The sequence below is a fragment of the Mustela nivalis genome (genome assembly GCF_964662115.1).
Source record: "Mustela nivalis genome assembly, chromosome: 14".
NCBI lineage: Eukaryota > Metazoa > Chordata > Mammalia > Carnivora > Mustelidae > Mustela > Mustela nivalis.
Genome location: NC_139033.1, coordinates 33497329 through 33516241, shown reverse-complemented (window position 1 = coordinate 33516241; position 18913 = coordinate 33497329). Strand labels below are relative to the sequence as shown.

General features: G+C 49.3%; 1 protein-coding gene across 2 annotated transcripts in view; it reads right to left on the bottom strand.

The window, feature by feature from the left end:
• The window catches only part of RNF152 (ring finger protein 152), a 77431-nt gene extending 61142 nt beyond the window's left edge, over positions 1–16289 (bottom strand). Inside the window, exons 1-2 of one of the 2 annotated variants that reach the window (XM_082699387.1) lie at positions 16032–16289; positions 14671–14794 (exon numbers count right to left, since the gene is read on the bottom strand). The gene's annotated coding sequence lies outside the window, so the exon portion shown is untranslated. The remainder of the gene's footprint in view (positions 1–14670; positions 14795–16031) is intronic. The other variant, XM_082699386.1, reaches the window with a different exon arrangement.
• Between the last annotated feature and the right edge of the window lie 2624 nt (positions 16290–18913).

The window sequence follows — 18913 nt, the reverse complement described above, 5'->3', positions numbered from 1 at the left end:
CACTGACTGCTGCCAGATTAAGCTCCCAAAAGCACAGCTTCATACCCACCTGCTCCCAACCCCCAAAACCATCATGACTTCCTGCAAATAAATCCCAAAGGCCCCCTTCCCACTAGCTAGTCTAATCCTTTTCCCCCCAGTCCAGCTCGCATAAGCCACAGTCATAAAGCACTGTAGTCATCAAGCACTATTTGGTGTTCAGAAGACAGATTCCCCCCTCCCCTACCACCTTGCTGCTCTGCTGGAATGCCACTCCACTGCCCACGTGGCCAGATTACTCCCTACACTTTAGGAGCATCGCCAAATGCTACTTCTTGCATGAAGCCTTTTTAAATCCTTTAGCAGGAAGTAATCTCTCCCCTTCACACTCTAGTACCACTCATTTCATCCACTACCACCTGGCTTGCGGTTCCTGGTGTGCCTGTGTCCTTACTCCTACCGAGGGGACCTCCTCATCCCTGTAGGAAAACAATCAAACCAACATGCTAGATTAGTACTTAGGAGGAACCATGGCGCCAAGAGTTATGGAAGACACAAGAGCATCCGTTGACAGCAAATTGGGAAATTATGCTCCAACAATGCAAAAATAAAGCGATAATATCCGTAACTCTTTTTAACCACCATATACAGATGTTCGCTGAACTCATGAAAATACAGAACATCTCGGAGAAAAGGAGTCTCCTGGACAGAATGAGGAATGTGAGGCAGCACACGGATATATCTCACAGCCCCAACTCCAGAGCCATGTGGAGCTGAGTTCTAATCCAAGTTCCGGCACTCATGTACTTTGTGACCTTGGCATGTCATGTAGCCTCAAGTTCTTGTAAAGAAGCAAATTAAAATAGAGATAAAAAGTACCTTCCCCTTCAGGCTGTAGTGAGAATAAGGCACACACAATGCAAAACACTTAGAGCCTGGCATATAACTAGTCCTATCCGGGTTAGCTGGTCTTATTATGGTGCAAATGTTCTATATGGGGGAAGAAAACCCCACAAGAATCCCAGACTTGGTAGTAGTTAAGATGCCCGGCAGGATTTTCACTACAAAGGAAGACTTCACCATCTTAGAATTGTCAGTCCACATCTGCTCTCTTCCTGACAGGGAGTCTCTGGCTGATTTGACAGGTGGGGTGAAATTCACCGGGGGCAGAGAGCGGGGGCAGGGGGCTCTCTGTACCATGGAGTGAATGTTGTGCAAACAAGGCAGGCACCCGGCCACTGAACCAGCCACAATGCCTTCGGCCGTCAAGGGGCTCCCGCACAAACAGCCATTGTCACCGGCAAACAACCCAGCCGCTGTCACCCAGATGGGGGCCAAATGAAACCATGGGACTTATGCATTTTGGTCCGTGGCTCTGTGCAGAGACAACCACAGATACGATTAATTGCTGCACAAGAAATCCAGAACCAGGCCCTGAATCTGGCCCGATAAGCAATCTTTTGGGGTCAGATTTTTAAAGGACACGAATCCACAGCATCCGGCTGGACTATGCAAATTTGAGTCTGCTTCGAGGCCCAGCACATCACACGGCGACTCATTAATTAATGGTGTGGGGAACAGCTGTGACTGCAGGGTATCCACATCTGTCATCCCCCTCCCCCAAAATGTGAAAATGCATTATACAAAAATTGCCACAAATAAACGACCTGAACCCAGACCACAGGCCCGCAGTCCCACACGGTGAAGTGAAACCTGCCAGGACGTTGGAGGGTTTATCACTTTCTACTAAAATTATTTATAGCTCAAAATTGTTCGTTCTTCACATGTCAGAATTACCAGAGTAGTGGGATCCAAACTCACATTTCTCCTCGTCTTAGTTTCTGACAAAAATCTCGAAGTTAACAGAATTATAGCACTGAGGCTGATGCCTTACAAGAACCAACAAAAATACCGTCCCTTTCTCCGTGGCTGGAAGGTCTGTTTTTACTGACGACCTGGAATCCTGGCATGGCTGCTTCACCGAGGGGTCTCCATCCAAATGTCAGGGAAGGTGAGGCAGCGGACACTGACTATCAGAATAAATACCCCCAAATCTCAGCAGCCTAACGCCGCACATGGTTTAACCCCTTCTTCACGCTGCATTCCACTTCCGCTTGGGGAGGGAGGTTCTGCTCCACACGTCATTCAGGTTTCTCCCACCCTGTGGCTTCTCCCACCCTGTGGCTCCATCACAGCCCCGGCCTTCGCAGTTCTCCCCCACCCTACTCCCCCTGCAGCTGGCCAGCAGACCAGAAAGAGAGCAAATGTGGAAAAGGCCCTCCCCCTTTAGCTGCCTCTCATTTCCACACACACCCCATGGGTGAGAATCAGTCACATGCCTCTGCCCCCCCGCCCCATGTGGAAAGTAGTCTAGTACAGTGGTTGTCAACACTGTGGAGGCAACTGTGACTCCCAGGAGACTGGCAATGTCTGGAAACATCTCTGTCCTAATGAGGCAACTGGCACTGAGTGCGTAGGGTCCAAGGGTGCTACTGAACACCCTGGGGGGCACAGGTCAGTCTCCCTGCAACAAAGACTCATCCAATCCCAAATGTCAACAATGCTGAGGTTGTGGAAGCATCCAGCCACTCCCCACCACCACAGGACATGTCAATGCTCAGGTCTACCGCCATCTGTCACCAGACACTCTCATCAATCCCAAGGAATCCACATTTCAAGCTTGTTCATTCATCCGCTTGTTTGTTCCTCCGTCCATTCATCTGAACTCCTGAACAAGACAAGGTCCCTGCAGTCAGAGAATTCTCCAGTGGAGCAGGGAGGCAACCAGAGGTAAGTACGATTAAAAAAGAACAAATGGAAGGAACACTAATTCTTCCTCAGAGGGTTGGAAGAGGATCCATGAAGCAGATAGAATGGGAAAGAAGTCTTGAAGGAAGCAGATACTTACAGCTTTCCATGGAGATGAGGCATTTTTGTGAGAAGGGGAAGGCACTCCGGGAAGAGGGAACTCCACGAACAAAGCAAAGGCAAGATGAAAGGACAGGACTTATTCCCATTTTGGTGTGGGGCAAAACAGTAACAAGGGGAGGAGGGCTCGCCCACCAACGGCCATTGTAAGAAATGCTTTTTTGTTTGAACAATATTTTTTAGTAGAGTATTCATGAAAGTCTTAAGCTCCCAGCTACGCACACTGGCTTTCAGTCAAGTAGCCCTTCAAGAAACAATTCCCACCACCTAACTGCATAGAAACATGTCAGCACAGGGCAGCGCTCCGAGAATAGTCAGAAATCGCACTGCAAATTTCCCAGCAGAACTCATCACCGACTCCTTCAAACCACACAGCCCCAAAGCCACGATGAGACTGATTCAGGGAGATGCGGACCCGAATCATCCATCTTTGTTCGCAGGGACAGAAGCGTGCAGGAGTCAGATCGCTTCCTGAGTTATACCACACTGAACCCATTTTTTAAAAAGGACTTAACTGCTTTTTTCAATCCCGCATCCCAGCCGTGGATGTGGCTCCCAGGCTGGGGGTTAAGAGCAGACCCCACAGGCTCCGTATCCCAGCTCGGGCATAAACTCGCCGTGTGACCTTGGGCAAGTCCCCTAACTTCCCAGGATCCCCCGCCTCTCAGATAACATGCTTAAAGCAGTTAGCACTGAGCCTGAAGCCTGTAATACATGTTATCTGCTATCTCTGTACTAGAGTTATTCCCCCCAAGCACCCCCCCCCAGAAATGCACTGTGGAATCCAACAGTTTGGGAAGAAAAACAACAGATAAAGTTCCATGTCATTTTGTAAACCATGCATTATTAATAACAATGTCAATTTGCTTTGGGCAAGATGCTTTTAATTACGAAGTCAATACCACCATGTAAACACCAATTTTTCTTCATTTTGAAGCTAAAATTGAGCCTAAAAAATACCACACTCCTACATAATTATTTACCCCTTATTCACTTAACTCACTTTTCTTCCCTCCAACTGTTGTCTCTCTCTCTCTCCTTTTCTCATTTTCGCTGTGATCAGCTCTGGGAAAACAAAGTGTATTTAGCTGTTAAGTACTATAGATTATATCGAACGACACCAGTCACCTAGCACTAAAAAGCCTCATAAAAGGAAGAAATTTGTTTCTTTACAAGTCAGAATCTCGGAGGAGTTAAGCTGAGGGAGGTGAGCTCCAGAACACAGACGAGCGTCACCCGGAGCCGAGCGGCCTAGACTCACAGGGAGCACCCCACTCCTGGGGGGTCCTAGGTGAACACTGGCGAAGCCCCAGTCACCTTTACTCACAGGCGCCATAGAGTCAAATGGCGCTGCCCTTTGCGGTAAGTCAAGGACAAGGAACAAAATGAAAGCCAAGGCGACCAGATGACCGAGGCTGAATTCCATTTACACTTCAAAATTGATTATCACTGCCCTCCTAATTTACAAGGAATTCTAAGTTGTCTGGACAGCATCTCTTTTTCAATTTCCATTCCAGACTGGCCTTGATTCCCGAGAATGTTATTTTAAGGAGCACATTACAAAGAAGCTTTGGCACCTCCAACGAACAGGTTCCACAAATAAGACCCAATAAATCTGGGATAAAACTTCACATATTCTTTTTAACCTCTAGGTGAAGACATTTTTTCTTGCAAATCAAAGAACTTCTTGTTGGGAAGAATGAGGGCCCTAAGATGCAATTCTCAAGCACCGTGTTTATTACTGTAACATAAACTCAAGGTGTGTGAATGATTAATTTTGGATAGCTCTGACTCTGCTGTTGGCGCTGTATTGCTCAGTGGGTTAAAGCCTCTGCCTTTAGCTCAGGTCATGATCCCAGGTTCCTGGGATTGAGCCCCTCATCAGGCTCTCTGCTCAGCAGGGAGCCTGCTTCCCTTCCTCTCTCTCTGCCTGCCTCTCTGCCTGCTGGTGATCTCTGTCTGTAAAATGAATAAAATCTTCAAAATAAAATAAAATCTTCAAAATAAAATAAAATAAAATGCATTCTGCTTGCCTGTAAGTTTCCCCTTCCATAGACAAACCATTTACCTTTTCCTCAGGTGAAGCAACAGGCCCTGAAGAAATCTGGCTTATCAGGAACCAAAATGAGTATTTCTCAGAGCCATGGTGATTACCCAGGAATCTGAGTTGAAAGAGTGACGTAAATGTCTAGCAATTGCCCTCAGGTGCTCTCTGCCCTGGGGTCTACAACTAGCAAACTAATTACTGTTTTGGTAATTTGCTGCAGGTCCTAACATCCCCGGATAAATAGTTACACTTCCCAAGAAGAAACAGAACACAAAGGGTTATCACTGGAGGCATCGGCTAAAGATCAGAAAAATCTGTGGCTAATCCAAGGGCCTTATCAGTTGCCATCAACCCCCTGTGTTAGTAATGGAGATTCAGAAAGAGAGAATGCAGACAAATTGGCCCCCAGGCTTCCAGATACCCCACTCCGGAGGCAGGAGCTAGGCCTCCTCCTCTTCCCAGCCCACACTTGGAATGATCGATCAGACTCATCAGGAAATCGCTCCCTTAACTCGAGGAAAACACAGGGCAGCAGGTGCACAGGCACTCGATCACACTACAGTTCTGTGCACAACATGTGCACGTTCCAGAAGCATCCGAGCGTCAAACAAAAGAAAAGGCAACTCATCGGCCGGTGTCACGTGGTTCCAACAAGAAGAAGAACAACAAACAGTCGAGAGAAGCGACAGCTCATACACTTTAGGTCGCAGCACAAGGGACCCAGAGAGGATAGAAGGTTGTGCATTTTCAAGGAACCCATCCGAGGGCCCAGAATGAAATCCTGCAAGGATCAGCAACCTGGTCCTGCACTGGAACCCAGCTCTCAAGGTCATTTCCCAAGATTAAACTGCACCCTTCCTTCAACAAGTATTTATTAAATAGCCACTGTGTACCAAGCCCTGTGCAAAAAAACCCTTCCAGGCACAACAAATATTACAACTTAAAGAGCATTTTTAAAAGATCCCGTTAACTTTATAGCTCTATCATATAGGCTAGTTGCCTCTCTTGCCTATACTAAAGAGATCTCTTCTTTAATAAAAATAACAGCAATAATAATAAAGATCCTATTCCAAAAAGCACATTCAGAAAGAAAAGGACTGACAAAGCCAACTGCCTCCTGCAGGCTTGTCCAGGCCAGCTCTCTGCTGCCTCTCTTCCGAGGACGGCTGCCTCTCCAACCGTGGGAAATGTCCACAAAGCCTGCTTCAGGGAGAACAAAAAAACAGACAACAAGAACAGGACCCCTCGGTAGGGTAACCAAGTAATGCTGGGCTTCCTGGGGCCTTTCTGGTTTTGAAAACAGAAAGTCCCTCACCCGGGGTATCCTCTTAGTCCTGGAAAGCTGAATCGGTGGGTCATCCTACCTCCCAAGAAACCAGACCCTGGAAACCAGACCCTTCCTTGCCTGGCCCGGGAGGGCTGAGGTCACCGGAGAAAGGACGCTGGTGCTCTTCAAGGAAGGCCGACTGCCTGTGAGCTGTCCCAGAGCCGCTCTGCTTCTCCAGCCTCCTCCTGAGAAGGCCGATCATCCTAAACTCCACACCATATAGGCAAAGCTCTACAAAGACTCTCCAATGATAAGACTCCAATGCCATGACATACGAAGCAAATCCTCATAAAAATGCCAGAGGCCGTAGGTATTTGGATGTGGTTATCTTCGTGGCTAGTTCTAGAGCTTCTGCAGCATAAAGCACAACTGTTCATCCCGAGATTTCCAGATTTCAACACAACTGGTGGATGGAAGATGCCAAGTAAGAGGGACATTAATAACAGCTGCCATTAATGTAGCATTTAGGATGCACAGGCCAACATGCTAAGCACCTTATGCAAATGAACTTACTCTCGAATAGCTCAGTAAGGTTGACTGTCCCCCATTTTCCAGACAAAGAGACCAAAGCTCAGTCAGACCTTATTTACTCAAGATCATTAAGGGCACAGCCAACACCTGAACCCAAACCCATCTTGCTTCAAATATGCCATGTTTTTGGGACGCCTGGGTGGCTCAGTTGATTAAGCCGCTGCCTTCAGCTCAGGTCATGATCCCAGGGTCCTGGGATCAAGTCCCACATCGGGCTCCTTGCTAGGCAGGGAGCCTGCTTCTCTCGCTGCCTCTGCCTGCCACTCTGTCTGCTTGTATGTACTCTCTCTCTCTCTGACAAATAAATAAAATCTTAAAAAAAAAATATGCCATGTTTTTAATCACTCAACTGACTTGGGATCAGGTAAAATGGGTATGTATGGTAATGGTCAGGAATTGAGGGGGTTGAGTATCAGAAACATTTCTTTTATTCTGTCCCCTTTTAGCTTCGCCACTGAAAAAAAAACAAACCCGCAAATTAATTACAAGTTAAGTTAAGGGTTTTACTTAGAACTGTGCAGAATTGTGCCTAGCAAATGGCAGGAACTTATTTGAATAAATTTAATAATTTAATACAATTTTATACCTAATACAGGGTTTACGCCATTGATTCTCAGTGTTTCAAATGCTATTTTACCCATCACCAGAAGTGGACAGATGGGTTCTGTTTCTCAGTAGTTAGGTTTCTCAATCGTCAATGTGATGGAGTAGGACCGAATGGACAAGTGCTTGCCTCACGTAAAGAAGGCTCTTTACCTGTACGGTTGAATAAGCCATCACTCACTCACTCGCAATGACCGTTGATCCTTACGTCACGTGCAACAAAGGGGCAAATTCTCCAAAAGAGGTACGGAGATCTATCCACATTCTCGCCAACCACTTTCAACCTCGTATCAACCTGCAAGGAAGCAATTTACAAACCTACCCCAGAGCAATACAACTGGAAAAGAAGATCACACGAAATACTTTGTTTTTTGAGACACTGATCTCAACTCCATTCATTAGCCCTCAAACTGAGAACATTATTTTGATGTTAATGTATCCGTGGCCATTTTCTCCAAGCAGCTAAACACATTTCCTCTTTCATAATAACACTATCTGTAATGATCAAGCATTCCAAGGGTTAGAGTTTCCATCATGTGAACGAGTATTCCAAAATCAAAAGAGGAAGAGCAAACCAGATGTCTATCCCAAAGGCACTTATGGCTACAAGCTAATTACGAAGGGAGACATGGCAGCCAATTGGACAACAGTTGCCCACTATGGTCAAATCCAAACAACATGGTCTGCTTCTTTTTTTTTCTTTAAGATTTTATTTATTTATTTGACAGAGAGAAATCACAAGTAGACGGAGAGGCAGGCAGAAAGAGAGGAGGAAGCAGGCTCCCCGCTGAGCAGAGAGCCCGATGCGGGACTGGATCCCAGGACCCTGAGATCCTGACCTGAGCTGAAGGCAGCGGCTCAACCCACTGAGCCACCCAGGCGCCCCCATGGTCGGCTTCTTGAGACTGTGGGGTAGCCTGGAGATGATGGGATGTCAGTTTTCTATGTCCCCCAAGAAGATGTTTTTGTGTGTACTCTTGTGCTGGAAGAAGCGGACAAACAGAAGCTGAGAAACAGAGCACCAGTAACAATTCCTTTTGTTAGAGTGACAACCCTCAATGAGAACATTCACTTCCCAACCGCTGAAATGCACATGAAGCCTGGCAACTCTAATTTGATTCAATACTTAACCATTATTCATGCAAGTAGGGGAAGCTCTTAAAAATAAGTTTCCCTCGGGGTCAGCTGGGCTTCCAGTTCTTGGCTTCAGTTCAGGACATGGTCTCGGGGTGCTGGGATTGTGCCCTGTGTTGGGCTCTGCGCTCAGCGGGGAGTCTCCTTCTCCCTCTCTCTCTGCTCCTCCCCCACCTCCACTCACACTCGTGCTCTCTGCTCTCTAACAAATAAAGAAAGTCAATCAGGAAAAAAAAAAAAAAAGTTTCTGTCTTCTTAACTTCCTTTAAGTCTAAGGCCAAAAGGATCTAAAATTCCTTTATCACAGTGGGTCAAAATCATTTCTGGGCTGTCAAAGATTCATCAATGATTGAGTATGTATTGAGCCCTTATGTTGCACTAACATGGTGGGGAATAATAAATAGGTTCAAACCTCATCCAGTATTCATCTCTAAGGAGCTTGCAAGAGAAATGAGATGTTGCTGGTTTCAGTCCCTACATCCACCAGCTCCAAGGCCCTCTTGGAGGAAACTCTACCCCTCCCCCTCTCCCCCAGCTAAGCAGTGACTGGAAAAATCCCATTCACATCCTGGGATATCTTTTCAGTACATCGCCCTTCATCTGAACTAGCTCGAGTGAGTTTCTATTCTTTGGGATTAAAAAGAAAGAAAAAGACTAGGGTGCCTGGGTGGCTCAGTCAGTTAAGCACCTACCCTCCAGTCATGAGCCTAGGCTCCCTGCTCAGCGAGGAGTCTGCTTCTCCTTCTGCACCGCCCCCTCTACTTGTGCTCTCTCTCTCTCTGGCTCTCTCTTCTCTCAAATTTAAAAAAAAGAAAAAGAAAAAGAAAAGAAAAGAAAAAGACCCCTCCATTTTAGGTGATAATACAAGACCATCTATGATAAGTGTCCTTTGTAGAATGAATGAACGTTAAATGAAATGAGGGATGAATGCGATTTTGCCAGGGAACTTTGCAGGAGTGAAGCATTGCTATGGGCCAAAGTGACAGAGTTAAATGTTGTAGAAGAGTTAAGAGCCAAATCACACCTTGAGTGACATAGTATAGGGAAAGGACATTGCAGGCCACAGAATATTCCAGAATTGTAAACAGGCTATGCAAAACATTTCAGGGACTAGTGGGTTCACCATCCCAGCTACTCTTAAACTCAGACAGAGCAAAAGTTAGGGATGGACCTTAAGTCTTGAGTCTAGGTGGGGAAAGCCTTAAAGGGAAGAGTAAAATACATGAACCTCATCCCCAAAAGACAGAAGCCACCGAAAAGTATTAAAATGGCCTACTGTCCTAAGAGTACCAGCATTTTCTCATATGGATTGGGGTGGGAAAGCCAGGAGGTAAGGGTACCCGCTCCTAGAGTCCCGAGAGAAATAAAGTCCTCCGCTGGGAGACGAGAGTGAGGACAGAAATGAAGGGAGGCAGGGAACTGTCACTGAGGAGCGACGGTCCGTCTGTTCATCAACAGAACCCCAACATTCATGAGAACGCTCCCTATTTCCACGGTATCTGTCAAAGCTTTTGCCAAAATCTCATCAGTGACCAGAGAACGTCAGTGAGGAGTGTACTAAGTGTGTGCTTATCTGGATTTATAAACAGAAAGCGAGGCAGGAAAGTTACATTTCCTTGGGAGGTAGTCAGGAGGGCCGAGAAAGCAAGCACGGGCACAGAACATGGCGCCCCAAGACCCCACTTCAACAGGTCTCTGCCCCTCCCCGCCGCATTTGATCAACGCCACCCCTGCATGAAGTCTGGTAGCCCAGGGGAGCCTGTGTGACCTCAGAGTAAGTTTTAACCTGCAGGATGTGTGCAGTGAGCGGGAATGAACAAATCCAGCGGCAAATAAGACACCACGCTCTATTCACGCCCTCTGCTCCCCGTAGACCACAAGGAGCCCCCCTACACTTCTACAAAAAATGTACTCCTGGCCTCAGCAGCCATAGAGGGTCTAGGCCAGAAAACCACAGGCTTCAAGGACCACCCAAAGGAGAAACAGTCACACACAAACTGCTTGCTGCTGGCCTCAACTCTCCCAGTGACAGTAAGTCAACCAGAAACCAAAAATTGTTAAACATAAGAGTAATTCCGTTTATCTAAATGGTGATTTCAATCACGAAAGCAGACTCCTGGAGTCCAGGCAGCTCACAAAGCCAAAAAGCCAGCAGGGAAGGAGCAGGAAAACCCACGCCCTCCTCCCTTCCGGCTTTCTCGACATTTCCACGGCGCCCGGAGCCAGGCATCCCATTCACTCCACAAGTGTCCTCTACCTGGTCCGCGGACTAATTATGAAATTAACTAAGTGCTGGGCACTCAGAGGCCAAACAAAGCACAGAAATGTGTTGCGGAGCTTCACAAATGTATTTCGAGACTAGTCCCTCAGGACTTCGTTCTCCCTCTTGTGGGGTCTGTGCTGGCCCTCAGCCCAACCCCACACACCCTGGTGGGTTCCTGGAGGTTGTGGACGGGCTATATTTGGTTCTCCCTTCAGGCTTCTCAGCCACTCATTTCCACTTTCCCTGCCTTTGGGTGCAACACTGTGTCACTCACGGGAAGCAAAGGGCAGCCTCTGCATTCTTAGGCTAACACTGATGTCCCCTAGTCACTGTGACTCAGGGGCCATTTCACCGTATCACCTGTCTAGGGAGAGCTTTTTATAAAAAATGACTTCAGCAAGCAAGGTGATCACTGAGCCAGAAGCAATACAAAATATTTTGTTAAATTCCACACGTATGCCAAAGGTATTTCTCAAATCCTAAAAACTCTAATACATGCATGCATTAATCAAAACATGAACAAAGATATTTTGAGGAACCAGCACTTCTGACAGCAAACTCTCTCTACAAGCCACCAATTACTTAACCCGCTGCCCCTTGTGCACCCAACTGTTTTGAGGGACAATGCAACAAGGCAGGCTTTAAAACTTACCACCCTCTTTGTCAACATGGTTGCTGATGGGAGCATGAATGTCCCAGAACTCTCTAGGTGTTCTGCTGGCCCCATGACCAGAAAACGTCACTCATCCAAAGTGCTTTTTCTAAACCTCAGAGTAACAAGGGGGTAACTCAAGGCCACTCTATACAAATTCCTGCCCCCTCAAAGTCTTCTCTAGGGCCCTGCAATCTTTGCTGTGTGAGGCGACCCCCTATGTGACTCTAGGCCCACCGCCACTCCTTTCCTACCCAGGCTGTTCCAAACAAACTCAAAAAGTCTTAGACAAGAGGCAGATGGAGAGGGAGAGAAAGTCTGTAAGTAACAGCTCTCTGTTACATAATGCTAAGCACAGAACCTCCTAGAACTAGCCCTACAACCATTTCCTGGCCTATCACGTCAGAATAAACAACTACTCAAAACAGGCAACAAGAGAGAACATTATGGTTTTTTTAAATTTGATGGTCAGTGTACAGTCCTATCAGTAAATATAATACCAACACATCAGTAAATACCATGTGGGGGTAGAACCAGATTCTTTAAGATATTTTTCAATGTCTACAATGTCTACAAAGTTTGAGCTAGCCCCACAGAAAGACACTTTGTAACCTCATCTGGGCCACAGCACCTGTGGAAGTCATTGGTGATCACTCGCGGCTACCCCTTTTTCAGATTTCGCCTTCTTCAAGACAAGAGATACTGAACTATGGTTTCAGTGGGGTTCTAGGACAAGTTCTGGCCAAAGCAATCTGAGTCACTTCTGCGCCCGATCATGTCATTAATACAAGGAGATCCTCTAGCTTCCTTTCCAGGACTGCACATTCAAGATCACACCTGCCTCAGTTTGTGTCTTCAGGTGACGAGGACAAGCAGGGCCTACACCTGCTGACCACGCCGGACACACTGCACGGGAAAGAAAGAAACTGTGTTTAACCACAGAGATTTCAAGGTGATTTCTTCCTGCAGCGTAACCTAGCCTAACTTGCCAATATTATCGCTGTTTTAAAACAGAGAGAACCCTGCAAAAGTTCCTCTCCCCATCTGTTTTCAAAATCAGGTAATACCAAAAAAGCAGAGTTTGTTTCAAACTTCAAGCCATTCTTTCAAATGTAGAGGGTGCAGACAGGACAGACAAGTTCAAGCAACTCTCAGGGAATAAGGAATGAAACAGAATGACCTTTCAACAATGGTGAGATCTAAACATTCATGTGGAATTCAAATTCAGCTCAAGAGTTTAAAGCCTATGAAAAAAAAGGTCACCTTCTGACAACAGGTCCAGTCTATGAAGTAGTGATCTCCCCAATGAAAGAGGCATTCAATGGCCATAAGCTCCTCCCTCAGAAGTCCAATGCCACCCTTTGTTCCTCTTTCTTTAGCTTCCATCCAACTTAATTAAAATCAGGTCTTCCATAAGCTTCCTGAAGGTGGCTACTCTTTAGGTCTCCAGACAGTCTCCCCAGCCGCCCCTCCCCTTGGCATTTTTCACAGAGACTCTTATTTATCAGGTGCTCGATCAACATCTACTGAATTGAATTAGAGGGAACACTCTGTAGAAAAGCCTTGGGCACTGGAGGCAAAGGTTGGTCTAATAACCCTCTAGGGTTCCCCACCCCACAGCTAAACACACTACTGCAGACATCTGGGGCTGGGGAGTCTCCACCTCAAGAAAACAAAATCAGCATCAATATAACACTTTATTATGATTTATTACCACACAGCGCTTAAAACCACAGTACGCCGAACACTGCACTGTGGCTATCTTTGTTCTTGGACGTGCATTTACATGTGCAGGCAGCTGTTCTCCCTGGTGGAATTCTGTGTGTGAGGTATTTATTTTTTCTATTAAAAAAAAAAAAAAAAACCCACACCCTTTGTTTCTATTGCATTATTACACTCCTTATTATCCCATCACGTGGCTTCTCCTCTTGCAGGAACACAGCACACACCCTGCGTTATTGCTGACATAAAAATTACTTGTCAAAATCCCTCTATCCTGGCACCATTACGAACCTGATCTTCCCAAAGCGGTGGCCTTTGTTCCAGCTGGGACCAGATACCTCCCTTACTTTTCCTGGTGATTCCCAGACGCTCGGAGTACAAGGATACAAGCCAGTTGTCACTGACGTTTGCTGAAAGTCACCTTTCAAAACTACCCTAGAGGTGAATGACAAATCCTTCAAGTTTTTCCATTTTATTTTTCAAGGGATTTCGAGGGGAGGGCAAGGTGATGGGGGAATCTGCCACAGACAGTGCGGGTATTGCTGCAGCTCAAGAGAGCTTGGGCCCTCAGCAATGCCTTCTTCCTAGGAGATGAACCTTGAGGCCACCTCCATAACCACTCTTAATCTCTGCTTCTCGGGCAGGATGCGAGGACTCTGCCCTCTAGGAGACAATGCCAATGCCAAGGTGATCTGACGCGTCTGAAGGTTACATTTTCATTGAGCCCCATCAAGATAACCCCAGATTTCATTAGGTTGACACCAGAACAGAGCTATCCTTGGAAAGAAAGGAACAGGCCAGAGTCTTTGGAAAAGAACCAAACACCTAAAGATAAAACGCAGTCTGAGAGCCTAATGGTTCATGGCTATGTAAATGGAAACTTAACTAAAGCGCCCTTTCTCTGTTCTCTTTTCTGCTCTGCTCCCGCAACTGCCCTCCGTTCCACCTCCCAGGAACTTACTGCTGGCATGTCCCTCCTGATATTGCAAACACGATTACAATGAAGGCTTGCAGGAGAGACATTATTTCCTAAGAAGGTTACTACATTTGACCAATGCCCTAATTGAGCACTGGTCAAATTTACAATCCGCCTCACAATGATACCTTTTCAACAAGCGATATCCACGAACAGACTGAAGCCAAAATATATTACTACAGATAAGAAAGCAGGCATCTAATCCAAACCCCACGTTCAGATACAATTGCCCATGTACTGAATATATCAAAATTCCCATCCATGGAAACCCGGGGGAATTGATTCAACCCCAAAGGCACCCTGCCCTCAACGACTTCTTGCAAAGGAAGGTTTCAAGTCATTCGCAATTTCTTTCTCAGAACCAGGAGTTAGCAGCAGCCCCTCACGGCTCCACCACACAGCAAAGGAATGGTGTGATGCAGAAACCCCCCAGTCAGCCCCGTGCAAACACTGTTGGCCCCAATGACCCAGAGACACCCCGGCGGCTACCCAGACTGCTGGGGGTTACCTGAATCTGTCATCAAGTCCCTTTCACCCCCTTCTGCGTGATGACATCAAGTGGAAATGGTACGCGTTTGGGATGCAAGAGGCAGACAAGCAGGAAGCACAATTGAGCCTGAGCTTTGTTCAGCCTGCAGTGAAAGACGCGCAGGAAGGGTTAGACTCGCGCAGCAAAGAAAGAAATTCAAGCACCCTCCCCGGCCGGCGGCGGCGAAGTGGGTGCGCTGGAAGGCGGAGGGAGGCGGCGGAGGTGTGGGGAGCCGGCCAGCCGCGGAGGGGGCGTAACGCTTCCTAATTGTCTCTATAGGATAAATACCCCCTCCCCCCATTCCGCTGCAGTCTCCCCCGCCCCCAAGTTCTCCTCCGGTGGCAGAGCTTCCACCAGCAACTGTGACCCCTCAAAAGAGAAAGAAACACGAGAAGGCGTAGAATAACATCTCGGGGCAAAAGACACACTAGCAAAATATACTAGTCAACCGGGTTCTCGGGGAATGCGGGGCGCCGGGTCACCCGCCCAGACAGACACACCGGCGCTGCATTCGGGAGCATCCTTTCCCTCGCCCCCGTCCGCCACCTCATCAAGTCCCTGTCACTGTTTTGCCGATTTCTCCACTCTTTCCAAAACCGCGCAGCGCTCCCCCCGCCCCACCCCCACCCTAAGCGGCGGATCTGGGACCGCCGCCTCGCGTGCAGCGTCCCACGCGTCCAGCCTGCTTTGTCCTGCCGCTGCCCTTCCAGGAGCAAGCGCCCCAGGCACGTGGGTCCGCACAAAAGACCCCCACCATCTGGCCCGCCACGGCTCCCTCTCCTCCCGAGAGGGGTCCCGGGGCCGCGGAGTGGCGCGCAAGGGCAACTTCTGGGGGTGGGGACGTCGCTCGACAAGGGGCTTGCTAGGGGACCGTCCGGGGTGCGTGCGGGGTGGGGGCGCAGCCGGGGCGCGCGCGCACGTGCACCCTCCTGGGCGTGCGCGGCGCGGGCACGAGACGCGCTCCCTCGGACTGGAGCTCCAGGGGGCATCCGAGGACTCCGCGGAGCGGCCGACAGCGCCGTTCCCCCGCCCCAGCCGCCAGCCCAACTCCGCCAGCGCTCGGGCGAAACGCAACTCCAGGGACCCCCTCCCCGGCGCCCCGGGACCGCCCCGCTGTGCGCTGCGCTCCCTTCCCCGGGACCCCTGCGGCCCGCCACTCCCATCCGCTGCCCAAAAGAAGCCCCCCACCCCCCAACACACCAGGGGGTGGCTCCCCTTCCCCGCTTCCCTGGCTCCGGGCGCGGCCGCGGTGGGGGCGAGGGCATCCATCCCTTCGCGCCCCTCTCGCCGCCCCCGACCCGGGAGGGGCAGAGCCGAGAAACAAACCGAAAGTCACCGACCTCTCTCTGCAGCGGGCTCCGGCGCTCCCTACGGCGGCGGCGGCGGCGGGAGCATCGCGGGGTGGTCCCGGCGCGCCCGCCACCCGCTCGGCCAGACGCGCGAGGCGGGCTGCGGGGCCGGCGCGGGAGGGGAGCGCGGCGTCCGCGCCTGCAGCCCCGGCTCCCGGCTCGGCCCTTCGGGAGGCGCCCCACCTGCCCGCTGCCCTCGGCGCTCCCGGTCGGACACGGCCGCCAGGCGCTGGGCTCCGAGCGGGAGCTTTTTGTGTCACCACCCAGACTCAGGCACCGAAGCGGGGGTGGGGGCGGGAGGCCGGGCTCGGCTCCCCGCGGCACCGCCCCTCCCCGGCGGCTCCACCTCCTCCAACCCCCACCCCCACTCCACGGCGGCTGGTCCTGGACGTCCGTCTGTCAGTCCCGAGTCGCACCCCCGCCGCCCGAGTGAGGAGCTGCCCACCCTGGCCCGCGCGCTCCCTAGGCCGTGTCTCAAATGCCCAACCTGGGCCGGGACCTCGACGTTGTCTCGGCGCCGCGCGCGGTGGGGGGCCGGGGAAGGGGGGCCTGAGCGGCGATCAGGTGTGAGACGAGGCCGCGTTCGGCAGGCGGGAGGTCAGGGGCTGAGGCGGCGGCCGAGGCCGGAGGGGACCGGCGTGCGGCTCCCCACAGGGGGACCGAGCCGGGGAGTTGATACCGTCGCGTTTCCAGAAACTGCCCTGGCATCCGCGTCGCCGCAGATACTTCTGGCTGCCGCTAAAAGTTCACGTAATCCAAGCAGGGATCGATCCTGCTTTTGTGGAAGGGAAGATACTTCCCGAGCAGCCCGAACGGATACCCCACCACCTGGCTCCCTGGGAGGGTGTGCAGGGGAGGAGGCGGGGGTTGAGAAGAACGAGTTGCAAATGCTGCGGGTTCCATGACAGGTGCAAACCACCGCGGCCCACCTTAATCTCCACCTTGAAACCGAACTTCTACCTTAGGGAACATGCTTAGCATGATTAGATCCTCCAAGAAAATATGAAGACGGTCTCTGGCTTCTTGGGTTGACTGCAGAACTGGGTAATGGAGGAGAGGGGTGGCCGGTAGAGGATGGTGTGCATGCTCCTTGGTGCCCTTTCCAAGGATTTCTATGCAGAATGAAGATCTAAAAGTCTGTTGGATGACTCTGAGAAGGATAAGCCCGCCCACCTGCCTGAATGCCAGCACCAGGTTAACTGGATGGTTCCTCAGTTAAACAACAGAAAACACGCAGCCTTTTCCCCTAATTGTCCTAATTTCCCTTTTTCCTAATTGTCTCTATAGGATAAATACCCCCTCTCCCCACTCCACTGCAGTCTCCCCCACCCCCAAGTTCTCCTCCGGTGGCAGAGCTTCCACCAGCAACTGTGACCCCTCCAAAGAGAAAGAAACAGGAGAAGGCGTAGAATAACATCTCGGGGCTTGTCCACAAAGAAAGAACTCCCGTTCTAACCTTTCCCAAGAGCTCACCGATGCGCTTCTGCCAAGAAAATGAAAAGGAGACCCTCCAAACCACAGAAGGGGGAGGGGCTCTGAATGACCTACTAAAATTCAAATTGTACTCAACTAAAACTCCTTCATAGTGTTTCCGAATGTGTTGTCACTAAGCACATACAGAAATCAGTCACCAAGAGACAGCTTTATGGCTTTATAGCTTGATGGCTGTCAGTCCTCTCTTGGGCTCCTAATTAAAGTGTTCACTTGACTAACTCGTGTCCTTTTGTTCCCCAAAGTTATATCCTCACTGCACCTGGCAGCAGGGAAAGCTAGATGTGTGCTTTAAAAGCCTCAGGTATGCTTGGGGTAGAAGGCTTCAGGAGTCTTTATTTTTGGCCTCCATTTCAGGGCAGAAAAAAAAAATTTTTTTTTTTTCAATGAGAAGCTAATGAGAGTATTGAAAACTTCTGATGTTGACCAGGAGCTTGGAATAGGATAGTAAGTTATCACACCTCAAAATTTTACAAGGAAAGTTTAGCCTATAAATATTATGATTATACAAGAAGTGCCTTTAAAGACTACTTTTAAGAAGCTAATTTCAGGGACCAGTAATTATTCCAAAATATTGAAACTCCTTTTTTCAGTGGCTTTCAAAATGATTCTTTGGGAGGATTCGAGATTTCAGCCTGGCGTGGGGTAACTTCCATTCTTACTGATTCATTCCCGCTGGCTGGTATTTTAATTCCTAACCCATCATGGGTGTTCTGCCTTCTGTCCAGTCTTGTAAAGCTGTCACGTAGAGAAGGTTAATTAACTGGGGCAGACCGGGATAGACCAGTTCTAAGACTAGTAGGGGGCAAGCATCAACCCTTCGAGTCAGGGGAGAAGCAGGCAATGACATGTCTGAACAAGATTCTTCAGCGAGGCGGTCCCAGGAGCAAAGCAGCGGCGACAAGGCAGTGTCCCCAGGCAGGCAGCATGGCCAAAGCTTCTGGCCTCCAGCTCCAGACCAAGCCCCTGCCCGTGGTGGGAGTAAGACAGAGTCCAGGTAGCATCTCAGGTCTTAAAGAACTGGTCTTCTCAGGATGGGCTCTGGGCACAAGATAAAGATCAGATAGTCATGAAGGCATTCGACAAATATTCCTTGAGTATGGACTGTGTACCGGGAACTCGGCTCTAGGATCAGAACAGAGAAGAAAACAGACCCAAATTCCTGCCCTCAGAGAACACACATTCTAACAGAAAAAGCAGAGAATATACAACATAATCACAGGTAAAATGAATTATGTGTTGGGGTGAAAAGTAAAAGGGGGGAAAAGCGCTCAGGAATGCGGGTGATTAAGTCTGTGTGTGAGAAGAAGGCTGAAATTTCAGTTCAGTGGCCGGAGGGGCCCCTGAGAAGGGGAGTGAACTGCCCGAAGGGACGGGGCAAG